The sequence below is a fragment of the Macaca nemestrina genome, chromosome 12, assembly GCF_043159975.1.
Source record: "Macaca nemestrina isolate mMacNem1 chromosome 12, mMacNem.hap1, whole genome shotgun sequence".
In the NCBI taxonomy this organism is placed as follows: Eukaryota; Metazoa; Chordata; class Mammalia; order Primates; family Cercopithecidae; genus Macaca; species Macaca nemestrina.
The window spans coordinates 73,328,320-73,343,894 of record NC_092136.1 but is presented as its reverse complement, the minus strand read 5'-3'; the positions used below and the strand labels follow the sequence as shown (position 1 = coordinate 73,343,894).

At 36.6% G+C, this 15,575-nt stretch overlaps 1 protein-coding gene across 10 annotated transcripts in view; it reads left to right on the top strand.

The window, feature by feature from the left end:
* Nucleotides 1-15,575, top strand: part of LOC105468732 (C2 domain containing 3 centriole elongation regulator) — a 155,797-nt gene that overhangs the window by 9,902 nt on the left and 130,320 nt on the right. The window lies entirely within an intron of this gene.

Below are 15,575 nucleotides of genomic sequence, written 5' to 3'. Positions count from 1 at the left end.
GATAGGTCCATGACTCCTGTATATCATGCTAGTTTCCACCTCATGCCTTTGCTCATGTTTTTACCCAGTAGACCTACTTTTGTTTCCCACTTATCCAAATCCTCTTAGTGCCTTAGTGCCATCTCAAGTTCCGAGAGACCTTCACACCTCCTACTGCATTCATTCTTCTTGTGCTCTTTTTTACATTCATAAAAGCATTAATTATATAATCCTTGTTCAGTTATAATTCTACATAGTTTCCAAAATTGTTTATTAGTAGGCTCTCTTTAATTCCTCTTACTTTTAGTTTCTAGATTCCCTGAGAGGCAAGCCTTTGTTTTCTGCTTTCTTTGTTTTTCCCATAGCTCATAATATAGTACCGAAAATAATTGCTTGTTTGACTCATGTAAGTGGTATCTTTGATGTATTCATTGATTGATTCAGCTTACTTTGTAAATTTTGTTTCTAATTAACACATAATGCACATATTTTTAGAGTACAATGTGATGTTTAGATACATGTATACGTTGTGTAAGGATCAAATCAGGGTAATTAGCATATCCATCATCTCAAACTTGTATTTTTTTGTGTGTGGTGAGTCCTCTCTTCGGGCTATTTTGAAATATACAATTCATTGGTGTTAACTGTATTCACCCAACTGTACAATAGAACACCAGAATTTATTCCTCCTGTCTGTACCATAGTACCCATTGACCAACCTCTCCCCATCTTCCCTCCCTGCTACCTTCCCTAATCTTTGTTAACCACTATTCTGCTCTGCTTGTATGAGATCTACTTTCTTTAGATTCTATATGAGTGAGATCATGCAGTATAATATTTGTCCTTCTGTGCCTGGCTTATTTCATTTAACATAATGTCCTCCAGGTTCATCTATGTTGTCACAGTTGGCAGGATTTCATTCTTTTTTATTGTAAATAGTATTCCATTGTGTATATATACATTTTTTAAAATCTATTGATTTGTTGATGGGTGCTTAGGTTGATTCCACATCTTGGCTATTGTGAATAGTGCTGTGATAAACAGAGTATCGGTATCTCATTGACATACTGATTTTATTTCCTTTGAATATACAGTCATGCATTACTACTAATGATGGGGATGTATTTTGAGAAATGTGTCCTCAGGCAATTTCATCCTTGTGCAAACATCATAGAGTGTAATGACACAAGCCTAAATGGTATAGCCTACTATACACCTAGGCTTAGGGTATAGCCTATTGCTTCTAGGCTACAAACCTATATAGCATGTTACTATACTGAATACTGTTGTAACACAATGAAGACGATTATAACACAATGGTAAGAATTTGCATATCTAAGTGTATCTAAACATAGAAAAAGTACATAAAAATAACAGTGTAAAAGTTAAAAGATAGCAGTATAAAAGACGAAATAACAGTATAAAAGATAAAAGATATATACCTATATAGAGCAGTTATGGATAGAGCTTACAGGACTAGAAGTTGCTCTGGGTGAGGCAGTGAGTAAGTGGTGAGTGAATGTGAAGGCCTAGGACATTACCATATACTACTGTAGACTTTATAAACACTGTACACTTAGAAGACTACACTAAATTTACAAAACAATGTTGTTCTTTAATAATAAATTAACCTTAGCTTACTTTAACTTTTTTTACTTTATAAACTTTTAATTTTTTTTTAACTTTTTGAATCTTTTGTAATAACACTTAAAACACAAACACATTTTACAGGTATGCAAAAATATTTTTTGTATCCCTATTCTATAAGCTTTTTTCTATTTTCAAATGTTTTTAACTTTTTAAACATTTTTGTTAAAAACTGAGACACAAACACACACATTAACCTAAGCCTACACGGGGTCAGGATCATCACTATCACTGTCTTCCACCTCCACATCTTGTCCCACTGGAAGGTCTTAGGGTCAGTCACACACATGGAGCTGTCATCTCCTATGATAACAGTGCCTTCTGGAATACCTCCTGAGGACCTGCCTGAGGCTGTTGTACAGTTAACTTTGTTTTAATAAGTAGAAAGACTACACTCTAAAATAAAAAGAAAAAATATAGTAAATTGTAAACCAGTAACATAGTTGTTTATTATCATTTTCAAGTATTATGTATCATACATAATTGTATGTGCTATACTGGCAGTGCAGGTTTGTTTCCATCAGCATCGCCACAAACATAGAATAATGCATTGCACTACCACATTACAACACTACAGCCACTAGGCGATAGGAGTTTTTCAACCTTATTATAATCTTATGGGACCACTGTTGTATATGCGGTCTGTCATTGATGGAAATGTTGTTACCTGGTGCATGACTATGTAACAAGTAGTGAGATTGCTGGATCATATGGTAGTTCTACTTTTAATTTTTGTGAAGAACCTCCATACTATTGACCATAATGATTGTACTAATTTACATTCCCACCAACAATACATGAGTATCCCTTTCTCCACGTCCTCACCATCATTCGTTACTTTCTGTCTTTTTTGATAGTAGCTATTCTAACTGGAGTGAGATGATATCTCATTGTCGTTTTGATTGGCCTTTCCATAATCATAGTGATGTTGAGCATTTTTTCTTTTTTCTTTTCTTTCTTTTTTTTTGAGATGAAGTTTTGCTCTTGTTGTCCAGGTTGGAGTGCAATGGCGCCATCACGGCTCACCGCAACCTCCACCTCCCGGGTTCAAGTGATTCTCCTGCCTCAGCCTCCTGAGTAGCTAGGATTACAGGCACATACCAACACGCCTGGCTAATTTTGTATTTTTAGTAGAGGCACGGTTTCACCATGTTGGCTAGGCTGGTCTTGAACTCCTGACCTTTGGCCTTCCAAAGTGCCGGGATTGTAGACGTGAGCCACCACACCCAGCCCTGTTGAGCATTTTTTCATATGCCTATTGACCATTCGTATGTCTTCTTTTGAGAAATGTCTATTCAAGTTTTCTGTTCATTATTTAATCAGAAAAAAAAATGTTTTGTTGCTGTTAAATTGTTAGAGTTTCTTATATATTCTGGATATTAACTCTTGTCAGATGCCAAGTTTGCAAATATTTTCTCCCACTCAGTGGGTTGTCCCTTTGCTGTGTTGATTGTTTCCTTTGTTGTGCAGAGCTTTTTAGTTTGATGTACTCCCATTTGTCTGTTTTTGCTTTTGTTGCTTGTGCTTTTGAGGTCTTACCCAAAAAATCCTTGCCTGGACCAATGTCATGAGGCATTTCCCCTGTTTTCTTCTAGTCATTTTATAGTCCTAGATCTTACATTTAAGTCTACTCCATTTTTAACCTTTTTTGGGGGGGTATGATGAGAGGAGTCTAGTCTTATTCTCTTGCATGTGGGTATTTAGTTTTCCAGCACTATTTATTGAAGAAATCAACTTACGTTTTTTTCATACACTATTACATGCCATAACTTAGGATATACAGAGATAAAAGATGGCCATTTCATTTAATTTTCCAGAACCCTGTGTGATACATATTATGTGATAGATATGCATGAGATACTGGGAAAGAACATAGAATGGTCCCTCTTCTGTGGGGGACTCATTGGGAGCACTTTCTAGAAAATTCTGAATATTCAAACCCCTTAGAAATTCCAGGGGTTATACCTTGTCAATTGTATTCTAAAACGTGTAGAGAAAATGACATACTAAATAAGAAAATAGCCTAAAAAAGATAAGGAAAGAACATCTAACATTACCAAATGTAAGCATTTATTAATATCATAAAATCATAAGCATATAATTTTGTCAGTGGAACAGATTCCAGAAATAGATTCGTCTAACTGAAAAAAAAATTAACATTTATTGTATTTATCCTATTCTCATTTATAATATATTAAATGTTAAAATAGTGACACTTTATATTGATGACTTAATGGTGAAGTGGGTCTGGTTTAGTCATGCTTTTCTGTTGATGATATAAATTTGCATCAGGACTGCCAAACAGTTTGACATTGTGTTTCAAAAGTCACATGAATTATTGTATATCATTTACCTCAGTAATTCCACCCCTGGGAATTTACCTTAAGTAAATACTATGAAAAGAGAAGGAAGTTATATGCTTCAGTCTAGTAATGGAAATACATTTTTAATATTGGGAAAATGAAAACAATTTATTCAACAATATTAAAATTATAGTCTATTTGTGGAACCTTTTATATCCATAGAAGATAAAATTACATAGTTATGATTGTGTACCAGCTGGAAAAATGATTTTGGATTGATGACAAAGGGAAATTCAAATTTACATATGTGCATATGATCGATGACTAGGGGAAAAATGAAATCGGGAGTAGTACAGGGTTTTGGTAAGGTGGGTTTTCTTTGGGGTTTTTTTGAGACAGATTTAATAGTAGTGATGATTGTAAAAACCACTGAATTGTATACTTTAAATGGGTGAATTGGCTGGGTGTGGTGGCTCATAGCGCTAATTCCAGCACTTTGGGAAGCTGACACGGACAGAAGCTGTTACCCAAGCTGTAGTGCGGTCGCACTATCTCCGCTTACTGCAATCTCCGCCTTCTGGATTCAAGCAAGTCTGCCACCACAGCCTCTCAAGTAGCTGGGACTACAGGCGCATACCACCATGCCTGGCTAATTTTTGTATTTTTTGGTAGAGACGGGGTTTCACCCTGTTGGCCAGGCTGGTCTCGAACTCTTGACTTCAAGTGATCTGCCTGCCTTGGCCTTCCAAAGTGCTGGAATTGTAGGCATGAGCCACTGTGCCCAGCCACTAAGTAAGGTTTTATATTTTTCTTTTTCTTTCTTCCTTTTAAGAGAAGGGATCTCACTGTTTCCCAGGCTAGATTCAAGCTTTTGGGTTCTCCTGCCTCAGCCTCCTGAGTAGCTGGGACTATAGGTGTACTCCATAGCACCTAGTTTTTTTAAAAAAAATTAAGATATCATCCACATACCGTAAAATTTACTTTTTTTTTTTTTTTTTTTTTGAGACAGGGTCTTACTCTGTGCCCAGGCTGGAGTACAGTGATGCAATCTTGACTGACTCTGCCTCGACCTCCTGGGCTCCAGCGATCCTCCTATCTCAGCCTCCCTAGTAGTTGGGACTACAGGCACACACCACCACCCCAGCTAAGTTTTTGTTGTTTTTTGTTTGTTTGTTTTTTGAGACGGAGTCTTGCTCCGTCACCAGGCTGGAGTGCAGTGGCACGATCTCAGCTCACTGCAACCTCCACCTCCTGGGTTCAAGTGATTCTCCTGCCTCAACCTCCTAAGTAGTTGGGACTACAGGCGTGCGCCACCATGCCCAGCTAATTTTTTGTATTTTAGTAGAGACAGGGTTTCACTATGTTGGCCAGGATGGTCTCGATCTCCTGACCTCGTGATCTGCCCACCTTGGCCTCCCAAAGTGCTGAGATTACAGGCGTGAGCCACCGCACCTGGCCAGTTTTTGTATTTTTTGTAGAGACAGGGTTTTGCTACGTTGTCCAGGCTGGTCTGGAACTCCTGAGCTCCAGTAGTCACCTTCCCAAAGTTCTGTCCGTGTCAGCTTCCCAAAGTGCTGGAATTAGAGCTGTGAGCCACCACACCCAGCCAATTCACCCATTTAAAGTATACAATTCAGTGGTTTTTACAATCATCACTACTATTAAATCTAGAACATTTTATCACCCCAAAAGGAAACACTGTACCCAATACAGCCACTCCTTGTTTCTCTCTTCCCCCTCCCTTGAGGACGACTAACCTGTTTTCTGTCTCTATGTATTTGCCTGTTCCAGACATTTTATACAAATGGAATAATATCTGTGGCCTTTTGCGATTGGCTTTTTTCATTTAACGTAATGTTTCTTAAGTTTCATCCATGTTATAGCATGTATCAGAAGTGCATTCCTTTTTGTGGATGAATAATACTTGACGATATGGATATATCCCATTCTAAAATTGATAGACATTTGGATTGTTTTGACTTTTTGACTATTATTAATAATGTTGCTATTAGCATTCATATATAAGTTCTTTTGTGAACATATGCTTTCAGTTCTCTTGGATATATGCCTGAAAGTGGAATTGCTGGGCCATATGGTAACTCTGTTTTTAACTTTTTAAGGAACTGCCAGACTATTTTCCAGAATGCCTGCACAATTTTTTGTTCAATTTAAATGTCAATTCATACAACAATATTTGTGTATTTTTTTATTTGCAGTCATTGGGTTTGTTGAAGAATTGTTTTTAATAGAGTAGTGGAGAATTTTGTCAAATTTTGAATGACTGAGGAGTACAGAAATAAGTCGTGGTTACAGTGAAGAAACAGAAGCTATAATTAAAGATTTGTTTCCTCTCTTGTTCCATTATCTTGGAGCCTATGGAGGCCTGCCAGGAACAGGCCTTAAAGGCAAATATGTCTAGAAGGCTGTTGTCAAAGACCATTTTTGCTGGCTATAAGCAGGGTCTCTGGAACCAATAGGAACCCCAGCTCTTCTTAAAATTGAAGGTGTTTATGCTTCACCAGCCTTCTAAGTTTTTGATCACTCTTTTACATTTTTGCCATTCTAATGAGTATGTACTAATATCTAATTGAGATTTTCATTTGTGTTTCCTGATGACTAACGTGTTGAGTATTTTTTCATGGGCTTTTTGGCTATTCTTTTATCTTCTTCAGGAGTTCACAGACTGCAAACCCCAAGCCAAATCTGGCTCATCACCTATATTTGTAAATAGTTTTATTAGGACACAGCCACACCCATTCATTTATATATGGTCTATGTGGCTTTTATGCCTAACAGCAGAGTTAAGTAATGAGACCATATGGCATGCAAAGCCTAATATATTACCTCTTTGGCCTATTCATAGGAAAATGTATCAATCCCTGATACTTCCTGTGGATTGTTTGGTCAAGGTTTTTGCCCATTTAAAAAATAAGTTTATCTTTTTTAGTTTTGAGAACTTTTTTAACATTAGGCCTATAAGTATGTATGTATGTATGTATTTATATTCCCAGCCTTTGGCTTCTCTTTTTCTTTTCTTTTTTAATAAGTAGAGACTTTATTTGGGCCCAACTTGAGGACTGCAACTCAGAAGCATAAATGCAAGTTGCCCTGAATATATACTTCCTTTGTTTTCTTTTGTTCTTCCTTTATTTTGATGATTGTGTCTTTTGAAGAACAGAAGTTTTTCTTTCCATGAAATCAGGTTTATCGATCTTACTTTTTTTTCTTTTTTTTTTTTTTTTGAGGCAAAGTCTCACTCTTTTCCCCAGACTGGAGTGAACTGGCACTATCTCGGCTCACTGCAACCTCTGCCCTCCAGGTTCAAGCAATTCTCCTGCTTCAGCCTGCCTAGTAGCTGGGATTATAGGAGCCCACCACCATGCCCAGCTAATTTTTTCATTTTTAGTAGAGATGGGGTTTCACGATGTTGGCCAGGCTGGTCTGGAACTCCTGACCTCAGGTGATTCACCCACCTTGGCCTCCCAAAGTGCTAAGATTACAGGTGTGAGCCACCATGCCCAGCCATCGATCTTACCTTTTATAGTTTATGTTTTTTGTAAACTTAGGCCTACCTAAGAAATCTTCCCCTGATTAGGGGAAGGTTGCAAAGATTTTCTCCACTGTTTTCCCCTAAGATTTTTATAGTTTTGGCTTTTACTTTTAGGTATAATTCATGTCTGATTAATTTTTGGGTATACCTGTAATATGAAATAAGGTCAGGATTTGGTTTTTTTTATAATTGTATCTGCTTGTTCTGTCACTACTTATTGAAAAAATTGTCTTTTCCCACCCCATTAAATTTTGTTTGAATAAGATCAATTGATTATATATGTATGAGTCTATTTCTGGACTCTATTCTGTTGCATTGATCTGTATTTCTTTTTGTTTTTAATGGAATCCTTGTTGCAGGTTAGTATTTCTGTCCTTAGGATAGTAACACTGTATTACTGCAGCTTTATTGTAAACCTTGAAATAAGATACTCTGAGCCATCTAATTTTGTTCTTTTTGAAAATATTTGTCTATTTTAAGTTCTTTGCATTTCCTTATAAATATTAGAATCAGCTTGTTAATTTCCACAAAAAAATGTCTGCTGGGATTTTTGTTGATACTGTAGAATATACAGATAAAATTAAGAGAATTAAGTTCTTAGCAATATTGAGTCTTCCATGAACATGGTATATTTCTCCATTTGTTTAGCTCTTTAATGTTTTTCTACAATCTTTTATACTTAGCATCATGCAGGCCTGCATATATTTTGATTTATCCCAAAGTATTTATGCTTTTTGTTGATTCTTGAGAATTTTCTGTATAGACAATGATGTCATCTGTGGATAAAGACAGGTTTATTTCTTTTCTAATCTATATGCCTTTTATTTCTATTTTCTTGCCTTATCACACTAAGATCTCCAGTATAATGTTGAATAGAAAACATATTCTTCCCTCCTTCTTCCTTTTCATAGGAAAACATTTGGTCTTTCACTTGTTTTTGTTTGTTTGTTTTCCTTTGCTTTGTTTTTAAGAGACCAAGTCTCACTCTGTCACCCAGGCTGGCATGATCATAGCTCATTGCAATTTGAAACTTCTGGACTCAAGCAGTCCTCCTGCCTCAGCCTTCTGAGTAACTAAGACTACAGATGCACACTGTTTTTTAAAGTTTTTTTGTAGAGACAGGGTTTTGCTATGTTGGTGGGCTGGTCTCAAACTCCTGGCCTCAAGCAATCCTCCTTCCTCAGCCTCTCAAAGTGCTGGAATTACAGGAGAGTCATCATGTCTGGTATCTTTCACTATTAAATGTGATGTTAGATATAGGTTTTTCATATTTGTCCTTTATCAATTAGAAAAGTACCAAGTTTTAACAACACTTTTCCCAAATTTTCTGAGAGATTTCATCGTGGGTATTGAACTTTATCAAATGTTTTTCCTGTATGTGTTAGGATAGTCATTTGGATTTTTTTCTTTTGGTCTGTTAGTATGACCTATTTTATTGATTCATTTCTAAAAACAAAACCAGACTATCAGTCTTATGATGAACACTATGGAGTCATGTGGTATTAGCCATTTTATATATTATTGTGATTTAATGTTTCAGTGAGGATGAAATGAAACATTACATTTTTGTTCGGGAGGGATATTAATCTGTAGTATTGTTTTGTTGCATTGTCTTTTATGTAGATGTGAGGGTAATGCTGGCATAAAATGATTTTAGAAGAGTTGCTCCTCTGTTTATTGGAAGAGTTAACGTAGAATTGATTAAATGTCTAGTAAAGTTTACCAGTGGAGTTAACCGGTTTCTGGATTTTTCCTTATGGGGAAGGTTTTTAACTACCACTTTAATTTCTATAGTAGATTCAGGGCTTATGTAGGTAATCTTTCTTTTTGAGTGAGCTTTGGTAGTTTGATTTTCAAATAACTCATCCATTTCATTGAAGTTGTTGAATTTATTGGTACAGAGTTGTTTATAACATCCCTTTTCTGTCTTTAAACGTCTAAAGCAATTGTGATTATATCTCCTCTTTCATGCCTAATATTAGTAATTTGTTTTCTCATTTTTTTTCTCGATCAGCCTGGATAGAAGTTTAACAATTTTATTAATCTTTTCGGAGCCAGCATGTGATTTCATGAGACTTCAAAGCATCTCAGACTGCTTGACATTTTTCTACCAGTGACTGAGTTTGGTTTTTTCCAGTCTTTTCATCCTCTGTGTATTTCATTTTATAGTTTCTATCACTCTATATTCAAATTCATTAATCATCTTGTACGGTATCTAACCTGCTTCTAACCCCATCAGTCGTAATTTCATTTCAAATATTTTCATCTCTAAAAGTTACACTTCCTTTTTTAATGTACATTTTCTTTTTTCTTTGCAGTCACATTTTCTTTTATATCCTTAAGCATTAGGAGCATCTATATGATAGCGGTTTTAAGGTCCCATCAATTTTATCACCTATCATTTGGGGTCTGTTTCTATTGATTAATTGTTCTGTGGTTTTAGGGCATGTTTTCCTACTTCTGTTAAATTTTTATTGAATACTGAACGTTGTAAATTTTATATATTGTGCACTTGGTTTTTTTCCCTCTTTAATGAGTGTTGTCAGCCAGGTGTGGCGGCTCATGCCTGTAATTCTAGCAGTTTGGGAGGCCGAGGCAGTTGGATCGCTTGAGGCCAGGAGTTTGAGACCAGCCTGGCCAACACGACAAAACTCCATCTCTACTAAAAAAGCAAAAATTAGCTGAACATGGTGGCACGTGCCTGTAATCCCAGCTACTAGGGAGGCTGAGAAGGCTGAGGCAGGAGAATCACCAACCTGGGAGGCAGAGGTTGCAGTGAGCCAAGATCATGCCACTGCACTCCAGCCTGGGTGATGGAGTGAGACCCTGTCTCAAAAAAAAAATAAATAAATAAATAAATAGTGTTGGACGCAATTCAGGAATTCAGGAAGACTTCTCAGTACTAAATACATGAGTTACCAGATTGAAAAAGCCTCCTGTGGGCCAGGCGCTGTGGCTAATGCCTGTAATCCCAGCACTTTGGGAGGCCGAGACAGGCGGATCACCAGGTCAGGACTTCGAGACCAGCCTGCCCAACATAGTAAAACCCCGTCTCTACTAAAAATACAAAAATTAGCTGGGAATGATGGTGGGCACCTGTAATCCCAGCTACTCAGGAGTCTAAGGCAGGAGAATCGCTTGAACCCGGGAGGTGGAGGTTGCAGTGAGTAGAGATTGCACCATTGCACTACTCCAGCCTGGGTGACAGAGTGAGACTCCATCTCAAAAAAAAAGAAAGAAAGAAAGAAAAAGTCTCCTGTGGAATTCGTTTGGATCCTGATTCATAGAAACCAACTGTAAAAAATCTGAAACAATCAGGGAAATTAGAATGTTGACTCAATTTTTGATAATTTTGAAGAATTGTTATTAATTTTTAAAATGTGATAATGGTATGGTGTTTATTTTTGTTAATGAGCCCTCATATTATTAAAACTATATTTACAGAAATGGTATGATATCTGGAACTTGGTTCACAATAATCCAGTAACAAAGCAGGGCTTGGAGAAGGTATAAATGAAACATGATTAGCCAGATGTGGATAATTGTTGAAACTGGATAATAAGTACCTGTAGTCATTATTTATTTTTTTCTAATTTTGTATTTGTTTAAAATTTTTCATAGTAAAAAGCTTAGAAATTTGTTTTTGTTGTTGGGTTTTTTTGTTTTGTTTTGTTTTTTTTTTTTTTTTTTTTTTTTGAGACAGAGCCTTACTCTGTAGCCCAGGCTGGAGTGCAGTGGTATGATCTCAGCTCACTGCAACCTCTGCTTCCCGGGTTCAAGTGATTCTCCTGCCTCAGCCTCCCAAATAGCTGGGATTAGAGGCATGTACCACCACATCCAGCTAATTTTTTTTTTTTTAAGTAGAGACAGGGTTTCACTATGTTGGCCAGGCTGGTTTCAAACTCCTGGCTTGAAGTGATCCACCTGCCTCACCTCCCAAAGTGCTAGGATTACAGGCATGAGCCACCGCACCCATCCACAGAAACATTTTTCTTGATATCAATTTTTTTTTTTTTTTTTTTTACAAAAGTGACCATTAAGTACAACATAGTGGGTGAAAGCTGACTTTCAGCAAGTAATATCATTGTGACATTTTAGAACATTGAAAACAAAAACAAGATTCTATAAACTTCCGGATAACAAGAGAAACAGTCACACACAAAGAATTAAGAAGTAGAGTGGCTTCAGACTTCTCAAGAGCAACATTAGGGTCCAGAAGACAATTCAATAATGCCTCTAGAATGTTGAATGAAAATGGCCTAGAATTCTCTCTCTCTAGGCAAACTATCTAGTGTGAGAGTAGAATGAAGTTTTTGTATATACAAAGTCTCAAAAATTTGTACCTCTCTGACACTCTTCCTGACAAAGCAGCTGAAGGACTTTCTCTGCCAAACTGAGGGAGTAAACTTAAAAAGAAGACAAGGTGGGATATTGCAAACAAGAGATACAACACAGGAGAGAGCCGAAGAGAATCCCTTGATTTGAGGTGAAGCAACTGTACATAAGGCATAGATGGCAGGTGTTCCAAATTGTAGTATGTGCTAAGGCTCTGGGAGAGATTTCTCAAAAAAAAAGTTACGAAACACCTAATGTGTCTGAAAATCTTAAGAGGAGAATTCAACAACTGGCAAAAAGTTCAGAATTGAATTAACAATAAGAACAATAAAAACAAAGCAAATGTTAGCATGCACCTATAGTCCCAGCTACTCAGGAAGCTGAAGCAGTAGAATCACTTGAGCCCAGGAGTTCATGTTCAGCCTGGGCAACATGGCAAGACCCGATCTCTAAAAAGAAAAAAAAATTTTTTTAACTAAGCAAATGAGAAAACAAGACAGCATTTTGGGAAAATGTTGTGCAGGAAAGGAAAAGTAATCAGTACATCTAATTGTTCAGCTATAAATGGAATACATGCTCATACTATAATTGTAGTTAGATCAATAATCAGTGTTTACTATATTGACATATTGGGAGGATGGAGGAAATAAGTGGATGTGGGATAGAGCTAAATTCTTATCTCTGTATTAGGAAGTCAAAAGGTCATGCCTGGAAACTAAGTCAAGGTAACATTATCATGTTATTTGGAGCTGTAGAGGTAAATACCACAAGAATCAGGTATAGAAATTGAAAGTGGCTGCCTGTGAGGAAAGAGGAACGGTGTCTATGTAAGGGACTTGTTTTATGTAACAAAATTATAGAACTGTTTGAATCTAAATGTGCATGTGTTATATTAATTTTAAGATACTTTAAAAAGAAAAACATGCAGTGAATGATGGAGCTTGAATTCTTGTTATACTACTGCTTTGCTGTCCCCAAGGACAGTATTGAGTTGACTAAGCATGGGATCTCTCCCGACAAGAGTGGTAAGTGTAGCCAGTAAGGAGCTGATAGAATGGAAGATGAAGGAAGAAAGGTGGCTTTACAGTGTTGCTCTGGAGGGAAAGATCAGGTTTGGTCAGACTAGGGAGTGAGGGACTGCAAAGAAGGCAGATATAGTTCATTACAATCACGCTGATTGAGAGAGGAAGCTTTGTTGTATTCCATTATTGGTATAGATCAGATGTCAAAAAAAATAAGTGAGTCAAGCAGACTGGCCGTAAAAGAAATCAACTGCCAAAAATATATTCAGACTTTTGAAAAGTATTGAAAGTATCAAACTTATGCTATCATATAAGCATGTAACATAGTATATACACATATATAAATATATACACACATATCACACACATATATCTTATATGTATGTGTATATTTATGTAAGATATGTATGTATATATATACACGAACATATGATTATTTAAAGTTTGAAATTGGGAAACAGGAATACTTGACTATAGCTTTTTTCTTTTGAAGTCATTCATTTAATCTGGCTAGAAATGTGATACTTTTACTTCTATACTAAGTTAGTACCAAGTATTGTGTATATGATGGGCATTACATCATTCATTTTTAAACCATTTAATTACAAGATTTAGTTTTTATTCAGTTCCATAACAGATCGTAACCATTCACAAACATGAGTATTTCCAAACAAAGGTAGAATCTTGGCAAAATAGTTTTGATAGTTAGGGTACTACTACTAAGACATTTGTAAAATTTAAGATTTCAACATCACAGTTAATCCTAAATATTGTACTGTACTTTATTAACCTCCATATGTTACACTTCCAGTATAAATTGAGAAAGGTAAGTTGAACAGTGTTAGTTTTAATAAAGCTTGAAACCAAAAAAATCTTTCTGGGATATCAGTCTTCAGCTCTACAATTTTAGGAATGTATTTCATGCTATCAGTTTCATTTCTGGAAATCCTGTTTCAGCATGGAAAAATACAAAAAAGTAGGACAGATAGTTCCTTGCCGATAAAACTTTCCAAAGATACAGTCATCAAGTAATCAGTAAATTGAATGACATATGGTTCCTTGATAATGCCCTTGCAGATAAGCCATCAGGTTTTTTACATAGGCAGTAATGTCACTTAAAATGGCCCTGTATTTGACCAGTCTGTGCTAGTGATCTGAGGCTGGGATGTCTCCTTGGACTGTAACATAAACCAAGAGACTTCTTTAAACTCAAGCTCGAAAACATTTTTTAGCACCATACCTTATACTAAGTCACCCAATATCCATGTACTAATGACAGGCTACATACTGCTTATCCAGTTTTTCAGGGGTGTTGTTGTCGTTGTGGTCATTGTTGTTGTTGTTTAAGATGGGGTCTTGCTTTGTCGCCCAAGCTGGAGTGCAGTGGTTAGATCGTGACTCACTGTATGTAGCCTTGACCTCCTAGGCTCAAGTGATCCTCCCACCACAGCCTTAGTCTAGTAGCTGGGACTACAGGTGCACACCATGACACCTGGCTAATTTTTGTATTTTTTTGTAGAGACAAGGCCTTGAGATGTTGCCCAAGCTGGTCTTGAACTCTGGGCTTAAGTGATCCTCCTGCCTCAGCCTCTCAAAGTGCTGGGATTATATACAAACAAATCTGGGATTATACGGGATTATACACAAATCTGGGATTATATATGTGAACCACTGTGCCTGGCCTGCTTTCCAGTTATCAAACAAAATATTGACCAAAGGAATTTATTTATTTTATTTTATTATTTATTTATTTTTATTTTATTTATTTATTTATTTATTTGAGACAGAGTCTCGCTCTGTCACCCAGGCTGGAGCGCAGTGGCATGATCTTGGCTCACTGCAACCTCCGCCCCAGGTTCAAGCGATTCTCCTGCCTCAGCCTCCCAAGTAGCTGGGATTGCAGGCGTCTGTCACCACGCCCAGCTAATTTTTGTATTTTTAGGCAGAGTTTCACCATGTTGGCCAAGCTGGTCTCGAGCTCCTGACCTCAAGTGATCCACCCACCTCGGCCTCCCAAAGTGCTGGGATTACAGGCGTGAGCCACCGCGCCCGGCAGGAATTTATTTAATTCACATGTTAGTTATATATGTGTGTGCGCGTGTGTGTGTGTGTGTGTGTGTGTGTGTGTGGTTTGACTTTTAGCCTTGTAGACAAAGTAAATAAGACAGTAAATAGCTTTATGGTTATCTGTCTTTGCAAAGTGTTGCCACCTTGGATTTAGATTTTGAAACAACTTCATTGTCAACAAAGACCATTTCAGGATCATCATCCTTTGTCATCAGTCTTTAATAACGTTTTCAAGACTTTTTCCAGTTCAGAGAACTATATTTTCTTGATAATATGTGTCATGAGCATCACATCCAAAAATTTTTTGCTTGCATAAAGTTCTCATTGATACTTTAAATGGATACAACTCTTGGAAAGTTATTTTTATCTGTGTTCTCAGCTACAAAGAAGAATACCACAAATTATTTAACATTTTCACTCAATTCACCTTTTAAGTTTGCAGCCATACCACTAACATGCTGCATAACTAATTTTGGTTAGATACATATATGCAAATCATGCTATTATACACAAATTCTGCTGCATTCACAAAACATTCTTTTATAAATTTTACCATTGATAAGAAACTTTGACATCCTAAAGCTTTTAATCTTAATATGCAACTGCATTTCACAGGAATACCACTCATTATCTACTTAAAAAAAAAAAAAAAACCTGTTTAAATGTGTACTT